The sequence below is a fragment of the Balaenoptera ricei genome, chromosome 13 (genome assembly GCF_028023285.1).
Source record: "Balaenoptera ricei isolate mBalRic1 chromosome 13, mBalRic1.hap2, whole genome shotgun sequence".
Lineage (NCBI taxonomy): Eukaryota > Metazoa > Chordata > Mammalia > Artiodactyla > Balaenopteridae > Balaenoptera > Balaenoptera ricei.
The window spans coordinates 92,618,014-92,632,600 of record NC_082651.1 but is presented as its reverse complement, the minus strand read 5'-3'; the positions used below and the strand labels follow the sequence as shown (position 1 = coordinate 92,632,600).

Here is a 14,587-nt window from a genome sequence, read left to right as displayed (position 1 = left end):
CTACACATCAACCCAGTGTCTTTGCAGACTCATATCTCCTACCAAGACTGGCCTTCAGTCATAATGACAGCAGAACTGGGCAACTTCTGGCCTCCAGTGGTGATTAGAAGACACTACTCCAGCTGACTTCCCCAAGTCTATCGGGAGAAACAGCCACCCGATTTTGGGGAAGACTAATGGTCTTCACACCACCAGTCCTGTATAAACTTGCACCATCGTTTTTCTTCTATTTTCAATGGAGAAAGCATCTCTCTACCTTTTAATGACTCCACAATTAGATTCCTTTCCTTCTTGCTCTTCAACAGCCTTCGTCTTTGGCTAGTCACTCTCTACTGCATCATTAAAAGAATATTTATATATATATAAGTATATATATACACATATATATAAAACTGAATCACTTTGCTGTACACCTAAAACTAACACAACATTGTAAATCAACTATATTTCAATTAAAAAAAAAAGTCTTAGCTTCTCTAGTGAATCTTTCCCAATGTCTTAGGAGCATCCTTTAGCCTTTTATATCTGGAAAAAAAAAAAAAAAGAAAAATAATCCCTTGACTCTGTCTCCCACAGGTTTACTCCATTAACTGTCCCATTTCTTGGTTCTCTGTTAATAGACTTTTCAAGAGCCATTCTCTCCATTTTTCTTCCATTCTTTAGCGGTCACTGAGAGCTCTGTGTATGTTTTAATTTTGAAGAGTTAAAAAAAAATTCAGAAGGAAATGTCAATACCCAACAACAAGAATTAATAAAAATATTTTATCATGTAAGCTCCAGTCATACAATGCCTGGGGGGAAACTTCCTTTGTTACCAAATTGGATTATTAAGTCTCCCTCTCTACAGGAAGCTTCTATCTTGATTTGGGTGTACCCTTCCACACCACTTTTTAGGTGTGCTTTTTTTCCCCTCTTAATTTGCCTTAATGCTGTCATGTTGTATATGTCTCTCCACAGTTAATTATTTGATTTAGCACATCCATCACCTCATATAATTATTATTTATTCTTTCAGTGGTGTAAATGCTAAAGTTCTACTCTCTTAGTATGTGAATTTTTCTATAGCGTAAACCAAGGAGCAGGATTGCTATGTAGTAGGATATGTTCATTTCAATTTCACTAGGTTTCTGATTGCTCTCTCAGTTCATTTTATAAATTAATATTCATACTACAGAGAGTATGAAAGCTTTGGTTTGCCCTCATCTTGGCTAACACTTTGTAATATCAAACTTATCGAGTTTTGCCAATCATCCGATACCTGTGCATAAGCCTCTCCTTGTTTCACTTCCTACTTTCCTGCGAGGTTACATGTTCTTATATATTTTATTGGCTGTGCCTCTGGGATTGTCTGTTCATTCAATTAACTCTTTTGTTCATTTTTTTTCTGTTGAATTATTTTTCTTTTAAATATTGATTTTTATGTTTAATGGAAATATTCTCTCCAAATGTGGCCCTTTTCAAACTTTGTATATGGTATCTTTATATTACAGAAATTTAAAATTCTGATATAATCAGAATTATTGATCTTTTCTGTTCTTTTAATCTGTCTTATTTAAGAAATGCTTACATTTTTAGATGTCCTAAAGACATTTCTTCTACATTTTTTAAGTGTATTACAAGTTTTATTCTATTTATTTATTTTTCACAATTTTTTTTTTAATTTTGTTTTTTAATTTTTTTTTTCTTTTTGGCTATGCCACATGGCTGTAGGATCTTAGTTCCCTGAGCAGGGATTGAACCCGTGCCCCCTGCAGTGGAAGTGCAGAGTCCTAACCACTGGACCACCAGGGAATTCCCTACAAGTTTGATTATATAAATTAGATATTTTATGCACTTGCAATTCATTTTCTGTATGATGTGAAGTATTGCTTTAGATCGTATTTTCCATAAGGAAAGCTAACTGCGTCACTAGACCTTTTATTGAAGAGTCCATCATTGCACAGGATTTGTATGCCATGCACACCACGTACTGATTTCCACATGTTCCTGAATGACTTTCTTGCCTCTCTAATTGATTCCCTTTACCTGTCAACTTCTAAGCCTCTGCCTTAATGTTTTAATTACCATAGTTTATAAAGTCTTAAGTCTAATAGGGCAAGCTATCTTGGTTCTTTTTTATTTTTTATAATCATTTTGGAAAATATTAGATAATTGCTTTTTCCAGTAATTTCAGAAATGGTTTACTTAGTGACATGAAAAATCACGTTGAGATTTTGATTTAAATAGTCTTGAATATATGGATTATTTTGGGGGACAACTGACCACTTTAGGATAGTGAGGTTTCCTATCCGTAAACAAATTATACATGCTCATCTGCTTGTTTAGATAAATCTTTTTTTATCTCCTTCAACAGCATTTTATAACTTTCTTAATGTGGATATTATACATTTCTATTAGGTTTCTTTCCATATGCCTTATAATTTAAGTTGCTGTTGCGAATAATATCTTTTTCTACAAAATAAATTGTTGGTGTATAGGATTGACATTTATCTTTGAATGTGGATCTTGAATTCAAATTTTATCAGTTTTTGGATTTTCTATGTAAATTATCAAAATGTTCTGCAGTAATTAATATCTTTCTTTTCTGGTTCTGCAGACCTCTTCGTAAGATGGTTATCATGCTTCTACTTAACAGCATGCAGTGTTGTTGTTTCATGAAAGGTCAAAGTGTGCAGAAGGATGTTTATTGGTGCTGAGTAGCCTCAGGATGGCCTCTTAGAAGGGGCACAAAGTGTGAAGATATTTGTTTCTTGGCACTGCTTAACCCAGGGCATCTACTGCAAAAGAAATGGGCAAGGTGACCCTTTGTGTGAATGTTGGTTACTCTGTTGTCCCAGCCACGTTAGTACTTGCTCACTGGGCCTGGAAGTCAATGATTGTTGGTATTTTCTGTCCCCTTTATGGGGGGAGGGTGAGAGGGTATTTGTTTCTTTGAAGGATAGTTTTATAGGAAAAAGTATAAAATCGTTATGGATATTACATGGAAGTTCAAATATGTGTATAAAGGTATGTGTGGAAATTGACTAGACTCCCAGCTTTGCCTCCCATATTCATATGCTGTAGGAACGATCTTTAGATATAGACCCCGTCATTCCTATGCAAAACGTCTTCCACCAATGACTTTCCATTGTTCTTCAGTAAATCCAAATGCTTGACCAAGGGACCACAAGGCTCTGCCTGATCTGATCCCCACTAGTCTGCTCTGTACCCACCTTAGCACAATGCCTGGTTTACCTCGGGTGTGTTTGGGTGTACACAGTGGTCCTGGAGCAGGAGATGGAGGCTGTGCATGGGCTCAACAACATGCATTTCTCCTTCCCAAGGATGTCACGGCTACTTCCAGGGCTGATGGCCTTACTTTCCAACAGCAGAGACCAATAACGAGCCTGGATAAGCGACACCATTCCCTAGAAGAACCAGCCAGCCACCTGGCAACAGCTTGATGATAGTGGACTTCATCCAGCAGGGAGTGGCTATTATTTTTCATCCCTGGAATAATCATATACTTTGGATATGGAGTTGCCTCCCCTGCCCCGCCTGACTGCTATTGGTACGCCAGCCTAACCATCCCTGAGCTCACAGAAAGCCTTCTTCTCTGACATGGTATTCCGTACAATATTGCTTGTGACCAAGGTACTCACTTAAAGCATAAAAACGTCTATCAGTGGACTCTCACTTACAAAATTCTCTGCTTTTTCCGTATATCCTATCACCCCAAAATCATCTGGCCTGACACACATGGAATGGATCATTAAATCTCCAGTTCCACAGGTAATTGTGACACAGCATTCCCAAGGATGCAGTATATGGTTTGAATCAGCCGTCAGTCTATGGCTTTACTTCTCCAACAGCAAGAAACATGGACCTAGGAATGAAGTGGGAGAAGGGGAAGTGCTCCCTTTCACTATTTGATGTATTTTTGATACCACTTCTTAACAGTTTTGAACTCTTCTGAAAATGCTTCCAACAGGGGACTAGTTTGGAAGTTGAGATTGCCCCAGGACATTTTATTTATGTATTTATTTTTTAACTTTTTTTTTAAACCATCTTTAATGCTCTTTTATTTATATCCTCCCAGTAACTCAAATATATCATGCCACATAGTGTCATATTGAACCATGTGTTTTAAGTTACAGTGCTGTTCTGAGCTTCAGAAATGTCCATTTCTTTTTTGCCCCTTGGCAAAATGGGCTTCAAAGCATACAAATTTAGGTGATACTTTATGACAGCATCATTTGAACACAGTACTGGCAATCTGGAAAGAAAAGTCTTAAACCTCCTCCCCATGGAGCCTCAGGGATTTGTGAGGGCGCCCAATATCAAAACAGAGTCTCTAAGCGCTTGGTGGAGGTTTGCTTAGCTGTTCCTTTTCATTAACCGCCTGGCCATTTTAAACTCCAGATGTCAGCAAACCAGTGGATCAAGAACTGGCTGGGAATGATTGATTTTGTTTACCAAAGAAGGATTGGTTATTTGTGATCTAATTAGGTTAAGAAGGACTTTGGTTAGAACTGGAGGCTTCCTTGGTGTGCCTCTTAGTAGTCTCATATATTATGGTAAAATTAATGAAAAATTACAAATAACCCCAAATCAGGACCATTGTTTCTTGTTTTTTGTTTTTCAGGGGTTTTGGGGGATCATTTCTGCTGGCTAGCTTTTCTTTTTGTTTTTTGAAGTATAGTTGATTTACAACATAGTGTTAATTTCTGCTGTACAGCAAAGTGATTCAGTTATACATATATATGTTCTTTTTTAAATATTCTTTTCCATTATGGTTTATCATAGGATACTGAATAGAGTTCTCTGTGCTATACAGGAGGACCTGTTGTTTATCCATTCTATATATAATAGCTTACATCTGCTAACCCCAGCCTCTCACTCCATCCCTCCCTCAACTCCCTCCCCCTTGGCAACCACATATCTGTTCTCTATGTCTGTGAGACTGCTTCTGTTTTGTAGATAGGTTCATTTGTGTCACATATTAGATTCCACATATAAGTGGTATCATATGGTATTTGTCTTTCTCTTTCTGATTTACTTTACATAGTATCATAATCTCTAGTTGCATCCATGTTGCTGCAAATGGCATTATTTCATTCTTTTTCACGGCTGAGTAGTAGTCCGTTGTATATATATACCACGTCTTCATTATCCCTCCATCTGTCGATGGACACTTATGTTGTTTCCATGTCTTGGCTATTGTGAATAGTGCTGCTATGAACATAGGGGTGCATGTATCTTTTTGAATTACAGTTTTGTCTGGATATATGCCCAGGAGTGGGATCACTGGATCATATGGTAATTTTATTTTAAGTTTTCTGAGGAATCTCCATACTGTTTTCCATAGTGGCTGTACCAACTTACATTCCCACCCACAATGTAGTAGTGTTCCCTTTTCTCCATATCCTCTCTGGCATTTGTTGTTTGTAGACTTTTTTTTTTTTTTAAAAGATTGATTGATTGATTGATTGATTGATTGATTGATTGCTATGTTGGGTCTTCGTTTCTGTGCTAGGGCTTTCTCTAGCTGTGGCAATTGGGGGCCACTCTTCATCGCGGTGTGCGGGCCTCTCACTATTGTGGCCTCTCTTATTGCAGAGCACAGGCTCCAGACGCGCAGGCTCAGTAGTTGTGGCTCACGGGCTTAGTTGCTCCGCGGCATGTGGAATCTTCCCAGACCAGGGCTCGAACCCGTGTCCCCTGCATTAGCAGGCAGATTCTCAACCGCTGCGCCACCAGGGAAGCCCCTGTAGACGTTTTAATGATGGCCGTTGTGACTGGTGTGAGGTGGTACCTCATTGTAGTTTTGATTTGCATTTCTCTAATAATTAGAGATGTTGAGCATCTTTTCATGTGCCTATTGGGCATTTGTATTTCTTCTTTGGAGAAATGTCTAATAGGTCTTACGCCTATTTTGGGGGGGTTGTTTGTTTTTTTGTTGTTGAGGACCATTGTGATTTAAGATCTTTCAGGTAACCAGGTGAGGAGCTAGGTGAGGACAAAGGGTACGTGGAATTGATAGTGAAAGAAAGAAATGACAGACATCAACTAAGATTTCATGACTAGTTACGATGAAGAGAACTGCAGCAACTTTGCATATTTTCTTTCTTGCTTGTTGTATAGGTATGTGTAATATATAGCTGTGTATACTCCCTTACATGTAAATATAGACACATTTATAAATATTAATCACTTTCCTCTCTCTTCCTTTCTCCCTATTGTGTTTTATTAAGATTTTTGGTGATGCAGTGTTCGTTGCAGCTCTATTTACAATAGCCAGGACATGGAAGCAACCTAAGTGTCCATCGACAGATGAATGGATAAAGAAGATGTGGCACATATATACAATGGAATATTTCTCAGCCATAAAAAGAAACGAAATTGAGTTATTTGTAGTGAGGTGGATGGACCTAGAGTCTGTCATACAGAGTGAAGTAAGTCAGAAAGAGAAAAACAAATACCGTATGCTAACACATATATATGGAATCTAAAAAAAAAAAAAAAATGGTTCTGAAGAACCTAGGGGCAGGACAGGAATAAAGACGCAGACGTAGAGAATGGACTTGACACGGGGAGGGGGAAGGGTAAACTGGGACAAAGTGAGAGAGTGGCACGGACATATATACACTACCAAATGTAAAATAGATAGCTAGTGGGAAGCAGCCACATAGCACAGGGAGATCAGCTCGGTGCTTTGTGACCACCTAGAGGGGTGGGATTAGGGAGGGTGGGAGGGAGACGCAAGAGGGAGGATATGTACAGGGATATATGTATACGTATAGCTGATTCACTTTGTTATAAAGCAGAAACTAACACACCATTGTAAAGCAATTATACTCCAATAAAGATGTTAAAAAAAAAAAAAGGCTTTTTGATGATGGTTTACAATTTATTTTTAGACTATAGGATGTTCAAGTGGGACTTTGAGGAGTAAATAAGATTGCCCAGAGGTGGATATTCTGACTGTTGCTCAGACTGGAAATCAATGGTTGTTGGTATTTTCTCTCTCCTCTTTATGGGGAGAGGGTGAGAGTGTATTTGTTTCTTTGAAGGACAGTTTTATAGGGAAAAATATAAAATTCTTAGGGTTATTACATGGAAGTTCAAATATGTGTATAAAGGTATGTATGGAAATTGAGCAGATTCTCAGCTTTGCCTCCCATATTCATATGCTGTAGGAATGATCTTTAGATATAGACCCCGTCATTCCTATGCAAATCACCTGCCACCAATGACTTGCCATTGTTTTTCAGTAAATCCCAATTCCTGACCAAGGGGCCACAAGGCTCTGCATGATCTTATCCCCACTACTCTGCTCCGTACCCCCTTAGCACAATGCCTGGTTTACTTTGGGTGCTTGGATACTGATTAAGTGAAAGTCCCACATCCCTCAGGTCTTTGGAAGTATCTTCCTGGGAAAGCTATAGGACACTGCATCCTTCCATCTTTGAAGGCCCTCCAGCAGAGTATTATCCAGTGCCCCTCTAGGACACATTGAGGATCTCTTGTATTTGCGCCAGCCTCACCTGTATGTTCTGACCTCTTATCTACCCTAAATGTAACTGCTCGTTGAAAAAAAAAAAAAAAAATGCATCGATAAGATTGAGGTGGGGGGATCCTGTCACCCACTTTCCCCGCAGCATCATGTGTTCCTGCCTACTTCTTCCTTAAGAGAATAAACTCTTACCAGCAAACATTCTTTTCCATAAATCATAGGTCACAAAACCTGGCTCACTCTCTTATAAATAGGCCCCCACAAGACACTGCACCATAAAACAAAACAAAACAAAACACAGACCTTTACTGAATACGTTTTACATATGGAGCAATTTGGCTGAGGCCCAAATCTCCTCTTGTGGCTTTTGACTTGCTCTCTGCTCCCCTAAGGTACTCTCTGAAACTGCTACACCAACATGGACATGGTCATATTTTGGTTCTGAGGCCCCCACCAGGGGTTGGGAGGATCCTGCCAAGTCCTCAAGTTCTGTTATCCAATCCAAAAACATAAGCCCTTTTGTGAATAATTAAGAATCCATGGCAACGGCCATTCATTTTACTTAAAACAAGTAAATTGCAAATAATCTATTGAGCGAATACAAACGCTATTTCCATATCAAAAGTCATGTCTTTGAGTTTTATGAGGACTCTAAATTCAGTATTCTACCAAGAAATCTGGTCCCCACGCCTGGCAAAGTTGGACAGTTCTTGTAGCACAAGTGTGCTCACCAGTAATTGAAGTTCCTACGTGTTGTGTCAGGTACAAAGCGTCAAGACTGTTATGAGTTAGTCGTGCTTTTTAATTACTGCTATTCTTGCTTTTAAATTAAACATGGCTGTTAATTGACCACTGTTACTGTCAGTGTTGCAGGTGGTTTGATTAACTCTATAAAGTATGGTGATACACATTTAAAAACAATAATATGGTTTTCCATTTGTCTAATGACTAGATTTTAAAACTCTGTTTTCACTGTGGTTCATTCAATCACAAGAGATTTCCCTGAGCACCTGTTTTGGGTCAGTCCTGTTCTGAGTGTGGGAATACAGCCCTGAGGAAAGCAGGCCAAAGTCGCTGTCCTCATGGCTCGTACACGACTCATCCGTACCCTATCGTTAAAGCAAATGTGTGACAGTCTCTCTTCTAAGGTTTGCTTTTATTTTGACTTCGTTTCGATACCTGAGTTTGTTACCAAACATAAGTTCGTGTGCCCGATGTACAGGGAGGCCAAACAAATGGAAAAGCTGGAGTTGGGAACAGAGAGAAAGGTTTATCACATGGCCGAACAAGGAGAGGCTCATGCCCCCCCAGACCCCAAACTCCCAACAGGTTTCAGCAAAGCATTTTTAAAGGTAGGGTGAAGGAGGGGCGTCCCAGCGGATGTGATCAACTCGTGTACAATTCTCTGATTGGTTGATGGTGATCAATCCTTAGGCACCAGAAGGTCTAGGGGCTACTTGCTTATGATCATCAAGTAGTTAATTTCTTCCATTTAGTGGTGGTTTTGGCATCTGAAAAACTGAGGAAATATGCATCAGATACTGTTATCTAGGTACATCAGAGGGGAGCTAAAGCAGAGGATTTGAGGGAGAGGTCTGTTCTGGGAAGGCCCCACAGGGTCCTGCTTGGATACTGGTTCTTTTTCAACTGGATAAAAGGATGGTGTAAGTGATGTCCTGGAATTTTTCTCATCAAAGTGAAATACAATCAAAACAGTTTGACACTTCAGCACTAAATGATGTCCAAGTTCCTATGGTTCCCTTCTTCAGGGATATTGCTCAGGGCACCCTGTTTTGGATAAGATACTAAAACATCATTCTTTCAATGGTCTCAAACTAAACCCCACAAAATCCTGCTTTACTACCTGCCTGAATCTACTAATTTGTATCCAAAGTTCCCTCCATAAATTTAATTAATTCAGCCTAGCCATCACGTGGCCCTATGCCAGCAACTGAACTTCTTAGACTCCCCCTTAAGCCTGCACCACCTCCCTCTCTCCAGGACCAAGCTGGCCTTTGGTTTCCTGCTGGGTACTTTAGCTGAAGCTTCCCTGCATGTTTTCTGGGCAGTGAATACAATTCCAGTGTAGGCAAGCCAGCTCCTGGTTGAGCCAATGTGAGTTGCATAGCATGGGAACAGGCTTTATAATCATTACATTCATTGTTCTGAGCTGAACCTCTTATGGGAAGTTGTAATGAGGCTGTCTGAGTCACTGCTACTCTCCAAGTAACAGATACATCTTACACATGAAGAGTTTCCAAAACCACCCCATTGTTCTGTGTATGAGTATGTGTGTTTCAATTCCCAGAATCCGTTTATATTGACTTAGGAGTCATCCCAGGGAAAGAGCACAAGCTTTTAGGCTGGTCATACCTGCTTTCTATCGAGGATCCAACTCCTCCTGGCTGTTTGAAGGGAGGCATTTTTACTCCATCTTCTTTGTCATGTGTAAAGTGAGAAAACTTATGTCTGTGTTGTAGATTTTAAAGTTAAAATCTACAACATAGACATATATGTAGACATATAAACTAGTAAAATTACTAGCACTGAATTGGCACTTAGTAGATACTCAAAACATATATTAAGTATCCAGTAAGGCGTAGTGTTCTGCCCCTTCATTTCTGAATTTGAGGAAGCTTCGAATCAGTCCCAGTTATCATGGAGCAGCATTTAAATCTGTCTCTGAATGTGTGTGTATTTATGACAGATCAGGCAGTGAGAAATGGAAGGATCCTCACAGATTAGCCAGTCTCATGGTTTAATTTGTTTAATGTACAAAATATTTTCTTTAAATAAAAGCTCATTTGGTATCCCTGATGTGAATAGATGAAAGAGGAACTTTGCTAGTTGTAACAGGAGAGAAAGCCTGGAATTCCGTCTCCCCTCAGATTTGAGCCAGAAGGTCTTCAGTGAACTTCCTTGACTCCATGGAGTCTAATTTGAAAGCTTCTAACCACACTGTCGATTGTAGACAAAAGACTTTCCCAAGATCGCCAGCTAGGATTAGGATCTAGGTGGGCAACTCTGGGCCCAAGTTTCTATGTTCGGCTTATCTGTTTCATTCAATGAATAAACAGTTACTGAGGACAGACCATTGCGCCAGGCACTGTGCCACGTTTTACAATAGTTAAAGGTAATAAAGTCTCAGGCCTGCTCTTGAGCCCATGAACTAAAAGGGAAGTAGCTGACCACACCCTCAAATAAATTCAAGGTGGAATCCAAGACATTCTGATAGAGGGAGCACAAAATACCATGGAGAAGTGAAAAGGGGAGTGATTTGTGATTGCTGACCCATGAAGTTGTGGAGGCCAAGAGTAACTGCTTCTAAAGAGAGCCTTTAAAGAATGGAATAATCACCAGGCAGACATACAGAGAGAACGTGCCGAGAGAGAGAGAGAGGAGGCACAAAGGCATAGAATCAGGAAAGCATCTTCTAGGAATAATGAATGTTTCTAGTTTGCTGGACCATAATTACACAAGGGGAAGTGGCAAGGCCTAAGAATTTTATTTTAATTTTGTTCAGTGTTAGGTAGGGTCTTGAATGCCCAGCCAAGAGGCTTGGACTTGATCCTGCAGGCAGTGAAGAGCCATTGAGAGATCGTGAGGATTTGAAGGAAATATTTGGAGCTGTGTTTCAGGAAGATTGTTCTGATGCTAATTTGGAGCAAAATTTTTCTGCATTTAACAACCTAAAAATAATTTTGATGACTCTGTTATTTTAATGCATCTATCCTAAGGAGTTAAATTCTCAGCAGTTCATGTTTCCTGTTCTCTCTTCCACCTAATCACTAAGGATGTATTTTTTTAAAAGTCTGGGGAGAAGAGAAATACACTACTATTTATTGAGTACTTCCTACCTAATAAATATTATTCATTCTTCATACCTGTGATCTCTCAATGTGGGACTTATACCCCTGGTGTTCAGACAAGGAAACTAGTAATGAAGTACCTTGTCCAAGTCACACAGTTAGTAAGGGATAAAGGTCAGAGCCTGACTCAGGTCTGTAGACTCTAAAATGTGTGCTTCTGCTCTCTATGAGTCTCTAGAACAGAATTAAGCAATCAGAATCACAGCTGTCTCAAGCAGTGTCTGGAAGCTAAGAGTGACCTAGAGGCAGGGCACAGATTTTCTCTTCATGAGGAAAGTGTTTCTTTAACAGAATTCCCAACAGCGTTAGTCACTGAAGATTCACTCCCTTCAAATCCTGTTGTGAGGTTGCGTTAAGACCTGGGAACTTGTGCAAGGCCCTGAGGATAACAAGCAAAATAAATGGAGCTAAAATCAGGGGAAGCTTGGGGAAAAAAAAGAACCTTCTGGGAAATGGCATGCCTAAAGACTAGCACCCTAACTGGTGAATGCTTTGAAAAAACATTTGCTGTTACTTGAGTCTGGGCCACAGGGTCTTCTGCTAACATGGTCTGAATGCGTCTGTTCAGGGAAGAGTTCACGCATGCGCAGGGAGGAAGTTCGCTTGGACTTACGTCCAGGAAAAGAGAAACATACAATCTCATGATCCACTGTCACTTCTTCCTCATCTTATTCACCTCTCTTGCAAACACAATTTCATCTGTATAGATGACTCGAAACACTGAAATGGAAAATTCTTCACCCCATATAGAATACTCTCACTATATTAGCGTGGGATAGTCATGAGACCAGGAGCTATCTATTTTGATTGCCTGAGTTCAAATATTGGTTCTCATACTTACTTGTTAGATGATTTGGGGCTTACTCATAAACTTCGTTAGTCCTCAGTTTCCTCATCTGTGAAATGGAATGCTAAAACTGTTTACCTCATGCAGTAGAATAAGTTAATACATGTAAAAGCACTTAAAAGAATGGCGGGCACATAGTATGCACTACATAATAAAAACTTTTCTATTGTTTTAATATTATTATTGCCACTAATGATGTTATGATAATGATGATATATTCTCCTGCCTAGAACACTACTGTACAAAATAGATACTAAATGATACTTGTTGAGTGAATAAATGGAGTAATGAAAATTCTACCAAAGTAATTTCTACCAGAAATTTAATTAATTATTATCAAAATAATATCAAGCCACAAAGATCTCAGGATTGACTGTTCACTGAGGCAAAGATAAGCATTCCATATATTAGGATTCTTGGTACTCAAGAGGACAGGTGATTAGGGCTTCATATTCTTTAGACCTTTAAGTATAGAGGACCTAAATAAAAAGTGATGTTTGGGGTAAACACCACAAATAATGTTGCATTCTGTACAACACCTGAAGATTTCCTATAATGACCAAAAAAAAAAAAAAAAAAAATATATATATATATATATATACCCATATTAAAAAATATATATATATATATAAATATATATATAACTGATTTAGCACTGTTAGCAACAAAATTCTTTATGTTGCAAAATTTTATTTTATTTTATTTTTTCATTTTTTTGTTGGAGTATAGTTGATTTACAGTGTTGTGTTACTTTGTGCTGCTGTACAGCAAAGTGAATCAGTTATACATAAACACATATCCACACTTTTTTAGATTCTTTTCCCATATAGGTCATTACAGAGTATTGAGTAGAGTTCCCTGTGCTATACAGTAGATCCTTATTAGTTATCTATTTTATATATAGTAGTGTGTATATGTCAATCCCGATCGCCCAATTTATCCCTCCCCCCTGCTTTCCCCCGGTAACCATAAGATTTTTTTCTACATCTTTAACTCTATTTCTATTTTGTAAATAAGTTCATTTGTACCATTTTTTAGATTCCACATATAAGCGATATCATACATTTGTCCTTCTCTGACTTACTTCACTCACTATGACAATCTCTAGGTCCAACCATGTTGCTGCAAATGGTATTATTTGGTTCTTTTTTTATGGCTGAGTAATATTCCATTGCATATATGTACCACATCTTCTTTATCCATTCCTATGTTGATGGACATTTAGGTTGCTTCTGTGCCCTGGCTATTGTAAACAGTGCTGCAGTGAATATTGGGGTGCATGTATCTTTTTGAATTATGGTTTTCTCTGGGTATATGCCCAGGAGTGGGATTGCTGGATCATATGGTAGCTCTCATTTTTAGTTTTTTGAGGAACCTCCATACTGTTCTCCATAGTGACTGTACCAATTTACATTCCCACCAGCAGTGTAGAAGGGTTCCCTTTTCTCCACACCCTCTCCAGCATTTATTGTTTATAGATTTTTTGATGATGGCCATTCTGACCAGTGTGAGGTGATACCTCATTGTACTTTTGATTTGCATTTCTCTAATAGTTAGCAACGTTGAGCATCTTTTTGGCCATCTGTATGTCTTCTTTGGAGAAATGTCTATTTAGGTCTTCCACCCATTTTTTGATTGGGTTGTTTATTTTTTTATTATTGAGCTGCATGAGCTGTTTGTATATTTTGGAGATTAATCCCTTGTCAGTCACATTGTTTGTAAATATTTTCTCCCATTCTGTGGGTTGTCTTTTCATTTTGTTTATGGTTTCCTTTGCTGTGCAGAAGCTTATAAGTTTCATTAGGTCCCATTTGTTTATTTTTGTTTTTATTTCCATTACTCTAGGAGATGGGTCAAAAAAGATCTTGCTACAATTTATGTCAGAGAGAGAGTGTTCTGCCTGTGTTTTCCTCTAAGTTTTATAGTATCTGGCCTTATATTTAGGTCTTTAATCCATTTCGAATTTCTTTTTTTTTTTTAACATCTTTATTGGAGTATAATTGCTTTACATTGTTGTGTTAGTTTCTGCTGTATAACAAAGTGAATCAGCTATACGTATACATATATCCCCATATCCCCTCTCTCTTGCGTCTTCCTCCCACCCTCCCTATCCCACCCCTCTAGGTGGTCACAAAGCACTGAGCTGATCTCTCTGTGCTATGAGGCTGCTTCCCACTAGCTATCAATTTTACATTTGGAGATGAATATATGCCAGTGCCACTCTCTCACTTTGTCCCAGCTTACCCTTCCTCCTCCCCGTGTCCTCAAGTCCATTCTCTATTTTTGGTTTTAGGGAGTGTTCTAATTTCATTCTTCTACAGGTAGCTATTCAGTTTTCCAAGCACCATTTATTGAATAGACTGTCTTTTCTCCACTT

General features: G+C 38.7%; 1 non-coding gene across 1 annotated transcript; it reads right to left on the bottom strand.

Annotated features, from left to right (window-relative positions):
* Nucleotides 1-1,717: 1,717 nt before the first annotated feature.
* Nucleotides 1,718-1,790, bottom strand: TRNAG-UCC (transfer RNA glycine (anticodon UCC)). Its single transcript has one exon. It is a non-coding gene; the product is annotated as a tRNA-Gly (tRNA).
* Nucleotides 1,791-14,587: the final 12,797 nt, after the last annotated feature.